Raw genomic sequence first — 7,546 nt, 5'->3', positions numbered from 1 at the left:
ATTTTGCAAATTCCCCCCTAGGTCTGTTCACTATCTATTACCTTTGATTATAGTTTCCTTTATTGAGCAGGATTATTTAATTTTTTAAATATGTATATTTAAAAAATTTTAAATATACATATTTAATATTCACATCCAAGAATCTAGACACAAGTTTCTCTGTAACATATATGAAGGAGTTGAGGAATAAACTCTGATTTTTTTTTATCTTGCCCGAATTCCTATCTAAGGGATCTGGGGAGTCATGCCCTACAAATCATAAATTCTCATCAGATGGGTTTTATTTAACCCTATATATCATGATTTGCTTTCCAGCCTGACTCTGGTATAACATTATGAGACAAAGAAGAAAATCAAAATATTTTACCCCAAAACATGTTTCTTTGTTATATTTTTTAATGGCATTTTAATGCCCCTGCAAAGCTGTTCTTTGTGGGGAAAATCTACATCCATAAAGAATCTTTATTAACATAGCTAGGGCTGGGGGCGCAGTGGCTGACACCTGTAATCCCAACACTTTGGGAGGCCGAGGAGGGAAAATCACTTGAACCGAAGAGTTGGAGGCTGCAGTGAGCGGAGATCGCGCCATTGCACTCCAGCCTGGGAGATGGAGCAAGGCTCCATCTCAAAAACAAAACAAAACAAACAAACAAACAAATATATATATACACACACATCTTTTTCTTCCAGACCCTCCCAATCCTAAAGAGACTAAGATCAGAATAGGAAACATTTGTCACCTATTGTCTCCAAGGGCAGCCATTATGCAACTTCAAAAGAACGTTGGTCTCCACAATCTTTACCTTAACCTGAACATTCCCTTTCTATCTATCCCAGGTCTTTAGACAGACCTAACCAATTGCCAACCAGAAAATATTTAAATTTACCTATAGCCTCGAAGCCCCCCACTTTGAGTTGTTCTGCCTTTCTGGACCAAACCAATGTATTTCTTAAATGTATTTGATTGATGTGTCATTCCTCTCTAAAGCGTATAAAACCAAGCTGCACTCCAACCACTTTGCACATATATTCTCAAGACTTCCTGAGGGCTGTGTCACAGGCCATGGTCAGTCATCTTTGAGTCAGAATAAATCTCTTCAAATATTGTACAGAGTTCCACTCTTTTCGTCGACAGATTAGAATTGCTGGGTCATAGAGCATGTGCATATTTAATTTCACAAAGTTCTGCCAGATTTCTTTACTACAAAAATGGAAATGGCTGCATGTCTCACACTCCAGGAGTACAGCAGGGTTTTGTTTCCTCAAATCTTGCATCTTGCTAATATTTGGTATTACCAGACTAATTTTTGCCTACCTGATGGGTGTAAAGTGGTATCTTATTAATATTTTAATGTGCATTTTTCTGATTGCATTCAAGGTATTGTTGGTATTCAGATTTCCCCTTCTGTCGTTGCCTACCATGTTTGTTTTTTTCCTTTTTTTTCCTTCCCAGAAATGGCATCTGGGTTCAGCAAACTCAGAAGAATGGAAGTTAGAAGCTACTCATCAGTGAGTGCTTAATCATGTTTTTTACCTGTTTTCTTGCTTTTAGTTTACTGCCTTATTGATTTGAGGAGTGGGTTTTGTGGTCTAGATATTAACCAATTGCCTGCTTTAAATTTTGCAAATTCCCCCCTAGGTCTATTCCTATCTAGTACCTTTGATTATAGTTTCCTTTATTGAGCAGGATTATTTAATTATATATATATATGGTTTTATTACCCAGGCTGGAGTGCAATGGCACGTTTTTGGCTCACTGCAACCTCCACCTCACTGGTTCAAGTGATCCTCCTGCCTCCGCCTCTCAAGTAGCTAGGACCACAGACACGTGCCACCATGCCCATTTTTGTATTTTTGGTAGAGATGGGGCTTCACCATGTTGCCCAGGCTGGTCTCAAACTCCTGAGCTTAAGCAATCTGCCCACTTCAGCCTCCCAAAGTGCTGGGATTACAGGTGTGAGCCACTACACTCAGCCCTTAATTTTTTTTTTTTTTTTTTTTTTTGAGACAGAGTTCCACTCTTGTTGTCCAGGCTGGAGTGCAATGGCATGATTGCGGCTCCCCACAACCTCCACCTCCCAGGTTCAAGTGATTCTCTTGCCTCAGGCTCCTGAGTAGCTGGGATTACAGGCATGCACCATCATGCCTGGCTAATTTTGTATTTTTAGTAGCGAGGGGGGTTTCTGCCTGTTGGTCAGGTTGGTCTCGAACTCCCGACCTCAGGTCATCTACCCGCCTAGGCCTCCTAAAGGGCTGGAATTACAAGTGTGAGCCACCGCGCTCAGCCCCTTAATTTGGATATAAAAAAATTAACCCATTGTCTGCCTTATGGTTTGTATTTTGAGGTCTTATTTAAGAAGCCCTCTTTTGCTTCAAAGTCAGAAAGATAACACAGGTTCTTCTATTACCATTATAGATTTGAGGCGGGAAAATAGGGTCTGGAGGCAGGGAACATAAGGCCAATTCACACTTCAGCTATGACAGGAAATAATCTCTCCATAGGGCCTAGGCCAAGTAAATGACTTTGTAACTTTACTTCATCCTCTCCATTTACATAGGGCGTACACCACATAACCAATGGAATCCTCTAGTGGGGTATTTAAACTCCCCAAAATTCTGTAACAGGGTCTTTGAGCCCCTCTGCTTGCCCGCTCCCATACTGTGGAGTGTACTTTCATTTTCAATGAACTCCTTCATTCCTTCCTTGCTTTGTTTGTGCGTTTAGTCCAATTCTTCCTTCAAAACACTAAGAACCTGGATGCCCTCCACCATTAAGTTTCACCTGTAACCTTTATATTTCCAATCCATCTGAACTGGCATGCATTAGAGTAGTTTTCTTTACTTCCAGTTTTTCCAAAATCATCTCTTAAAACAATCCATCCAGGCTGGGCATGGTGGCTCACGCCTGTAATCCCAGCACTTTGGGAGGCTGAGGTGGGTGGATCGCAAGGTCAGGAGTTTGAGACGAACCTGGCCAACATGGTGAAACCTCATCTCTACTGAAAATACAAAAAAAAAAAAAAAAAAAAAAAAAAAAAAAATTAGCCGGGCATGGTGGCGCACACCTGCAATCCCAGCTACTCGAGAGGCTGAGGCAGGAGAATTGCTTGAATTCCGGAGGCAGAGGTTGCAGTGAGCCAAGATCACGCCACTGCACTCCAGCCTGGGCGACAGAGCAAGACTCTGTCTTGAAAACAAAAAAAAAAACAATCCATTCTTCCTCCACTGGTCTGTTGTATCAACCCTGTCAAATGTCAAGACTGCTATAAATGTATTTTCTTTACATTAACTCACTTTTTCTGCATTACATTTGTAAATTTAAAATTTTAATTTATTGCTAATATGTGGAGTTTTTTTGTTTGTTTTTTTTTTTGTTTTTTTGTGTTTTTTTTTTTTTTTGAGATGGAGTCTCGCTCTCTGGCCCAGGCTGTAGTACAATGGCACAATCTCTGCTTATCTCTGCTTACTGCAACCTCTGCCTCCCGGGTTCAACAATTCCCCAGTCTCAGCCTCCCAAGGAGCTGGGACTACAGGCGTGCACCACTGTGCCTGGCTAATTTTTTGTATTTTTAGCAGAGACAAGGTTTCGCCATGTTGGCCAAGCTGGTCTCAAACTCCTGACCTCAGGTGATCCACCCGCCTTGGCCTCCCAAAGTGCTGGTATTACAGGTGTAAGCCACTGTGCCCGGCTATATGAATACTTCAAGAGTGAAATAATTAAACATTTTTCTTTTCTGTTTTTTTCTTTTTTCTTTTTTTTGAGACAGGATCTTGCTCTGTCATCCAGGCTTCAGTACAGTGGTATAATAATAGCTCACTGTAGCCACAGTCTCCTGGGATCAAGTGATCCTCTTGCCTCAGCCTCCTCAATAGCTGGAACTACAGGCATATGCCACCACACCCAGCTGATTTTGTTTGTTTGTTTGTTTAGACAGGGCTCTAAAAGGGCTGGGATTATAAGCGTGAGCCACTGTGCCAGGACAAAGTCAAATCATTCTACAACACATGAAAATAGCTTCCTGACTTCAGTGTCAATATGGTCCATCCTTTTCCAATCCCCAGAGGCAACCATTACCAATCTTTTTATTTATTTTTTTCTTTTCTGAGACAGAATCTCCTTCGGTGGCCTGGGCTGAAGTGCAGTGGTATGATCTCGGCTCACTGCAACCTCCATTTCCTGGGTTCAATTGATTCTCGTGTCTCAGCCTCCTGAATAACTGGGACTTCAGGTGTGCACCACCACACTGGCTAATTTTTGTATTTTTAGTAGAGACAGGGTTTCTTCATGTTGGCCAGACTGGTCTTGAACTCCTGGCCTCACATGATCCATCTATCTTGGCCTCCTAAAGTGCTGGGATTACAGGTGTGAGCCACCAGGCCCGGCCAACCATTACCAACTTTTAAAATGTTTTCTTTAATAATTAGCATTATATATCTAAATATGCTTACAGGGGTACTTATTTTTTGTTTTAGAAACTAACTATTGGCCGGGAGCAGTGGCTCATGCCTGTAATCCCAGCACTTTGGGAGGCTGAGGCGGGCGGATCACGAGGTCAGGAGATCAAGACCATTCTGGATAACATGGAAACCCCGTCTCTACTAAAAGTACAAAAAATTAGCCAGGCATGGTGGCGGGCACCTGTAGTCCCAGCTACTTGGAAGGCTGTGGCAGGAGAATGGCGTGAACCCGGGAGGCGGAGCTTGCAGTGAGGCAAGATTGTGCCACTGCACTCCAGCCTGGGGGACAGAGCACGAGACTCCGTTTCAAAAAAAGAAAAAAAAAAGAGGCCGGGAGCGGTGGCTCAGCCTGTCATCCTAGCACTTTGGGAGGCGAGGTGACGGCAGATCACGAGGTCAGGAGGATCCGAGACCATCTGGCTAACAACAGTGAAACCGTCTCACTAAAAAAAATACAAAAAAACTAGCCGGGCGAGGGTTTGGTGGGCGACTGTAGTCCCAGCTACTCCGGAGGTGAGGGCATGGGAGAATGGCGTAAACCCGGGAGGCGGAGCTTGCCGTGAGCTGAGATCCGGCCATTGCACTCCAGCAGGCGACAGAGTGAGACTCGTCTCAAAAAAAAAAAAAAAAAAGAAAGAAAAAAAAGAAAAAAAAAGAAACTAATTATTGTGTTTAGAGTATGGAAGGTAAGGATTTAGTACATATTGTACTGCCACCAATAATATGCATTTGTTCTTCCATCTTCCAATGTAGACACGTTATTTTGAATTTTTTTTTTTTTTTCTTTTTGGAGACAAGTCTCGCTCTGTCGGCCAGTCTAGAGTGCGGTGGCGGATCTCGGGCTCATGCAAGCTCCGCCTCCCGGGTTTATGCGTTCTCCTGCCCTCAGCTCCCGAGTAGCTGGGACTACAGGCACTCGCCACCACGCCTGGCTCATTTTTTGTATTTTTAGTAGAGACGGGGTTTCACCATGTTAGCCAGGATGGTCTCTATCTCCTGACCTCCATGATACCACCCGCCTCGGCTTCCCAAAGTACTGGGATTACAGGCGTGAGCCCACCGCGCCCGGGCCTTTTTTTTGTTTTTTGGAGACGGAGTCTTCTCTGTTGCCCAAGCTGGAGTTGCAGTGGTGCAATCTCGGCTCACTGCAACCTGCAACTCCCGGGTCTCAAGTGATTTCTGCCTCAGCCTTCCGAGTAGCTGGATTACAGGCACGTGCCACCATGCTTGGCTAATTTTTGTTATTTTTTTTTTTTTTTTTTTTTTTTGACGACGAGTCTCGTTTTGTCGCCCAGTCGCCCAGGTTGGAGTGCAGTGGCACAATCTCGGCTCACTGCAAGCTCCGCCTCCCGGGTTTATGCCATTCTCCTGCCTTAGCCTCCCGAGTAGCTGGGACTACAGGCGCCTGCCACCTCGCCCGGCTAGTTTATTTTCATATTTTTTAGTAGAGTTGGGGTTTCATCGTGTTAGCCAGGATGGTCTCAATCTCCTGACCTTGTGATCCGCCTGTCTCGGCCTCCCAAAGTTCTGGGATTACAGGCTTGAGCCACCGTGCCTGGCCTAATTTTTGTATTTTTTAGTAGAGATGGGGTTTCACCATGTTGGCCAGGCTGGTTTCAAACTCCTGACCTCAGGTGATCCGCCTGCCTTGGCCTCCCAAAGTGTTGGAAATACAGGCGTGAGCACCATGCCCAGCCAACTACATTGTCATTAACTATAGTCACAATGTTGTACAATAGATCTCTTGAACTAATTCCTCCTGTCCAACTGAAATTTGGTATCCATTGACCAATGTCTCCCCAATATTCACCACCCCCTAGTCTCTGGTAGCCACCATTCTACTCTATACTTGCATGAGATTTTTTTAAGATTCCATATATAAGTGAGATCATGTGGTATTTGTCTTTCTGTGCCTGGTTTACTTCACTTAACATAATGCGCTCTAGGTTCATCGATGTTGTGAATGACAGGATCTCATTCTTTGTTTTTTATTTTTCCCATAAAGAATGTCTTTATTTTAGAGATGACGTCTTGCTATGTTGCCCAGGCTGACCTTGAACTCCCTGGCTCAAGCAATCTTCCTGCCTCAGCCTCCTGAGTAGCTGGGACAACATGAGCATGCCACCGAGCCAGGCTTCATTCCTTTGTAAGGCTGACTAGTACCCCATTGTGTATATGTGCCACATTTTCTTTATCCATTCATCCACTGAAGGAGACTTGGGTTGATTTCTACTCTTGGCTATTGTGAGCAGTACTGCAATGAACATGGCAGTGCAGGTATCTCTTCAACATACTGATTTCAGTTCCCTTGAAAATATACCCAGTAGTTGGATTGCTGGATCTCCATTGTCTTATACTTCATGTTGCTGATAAAGTTTGAGAACATGATGATTCTTGATCCTTTAGGGTTTTTTTGTTTGTTTGTTTCCTCCACTGACAGAGCCCTCAGGAGATCCTGAGAACATGTGCCCCATTTTTTTTTTCTCTCTCCCTCTAGAATCTTTTAAACTCTGTTGTCTCCAGTGTTCTAAAATTTCATATGGCGTGCCTTAGAGTGAGTTTATTTTCACCATTGGTGTCCAGCGTGTGGCAAGTCCTTTCAGGTTAAAAAGTAATATCCTTCAGGCTGGGCGCAGTGGCTCATTCCTGTAATTCCAGCACTTTGGTAGGTCGAGGTGGGAGGATCACTTGAGCCCAGGAGTTGGAGACCAGCCAGGGCAACATGGCAAGACCACCGTCTCTACCAAAAACAAAATGAAAAAACAAAAAACAAAAATTTGTTGGGTGTGGTGGTGCACACGTATAGTCCCAGTCACTCAGGAGGCTAAGGCAGGAGGATCGCTTGAACCCAGGAGTTCGAGGCTGCAATGAGCTATGATTGTGCCACTACACTCCAATCTGGGTGACAGTGAGATTCTGTCTCAAAAAAAATTAAGTAATATTCTTAAATTCTGGAATATTTTCATGACTTATTTCACTGATAATTTATGCCATTCCAGTTTTATGTCTTTCCTTCTTTCTCTCCCTTCCTTCCTTCCTTCCTTCCTTCCTTCCTTCCTTCCTTCCTTCCTTCCTTCCTTCCTTCCTT

This window comes from Rhinopithecus bieti, unplaced genomic scaffold, assembly GCF_001698545.2.
Source record: "Rhinopithecus bieti isolate Rb0 unplaced genomic scaffold, ASM169854v2 scaffold_3041, whole genome shotgun sequence".
NCBI lineage: Eukaryota > Metazoa > Chordata > Mammalia > Primates > Cercopithecidae > Rhinopithecus > Rhinopithecus bieti.
The sequence above is the reverse complement of the archived record's forward strand: the minus strand, read 5'-3'. Positions refer to the sequence as shown.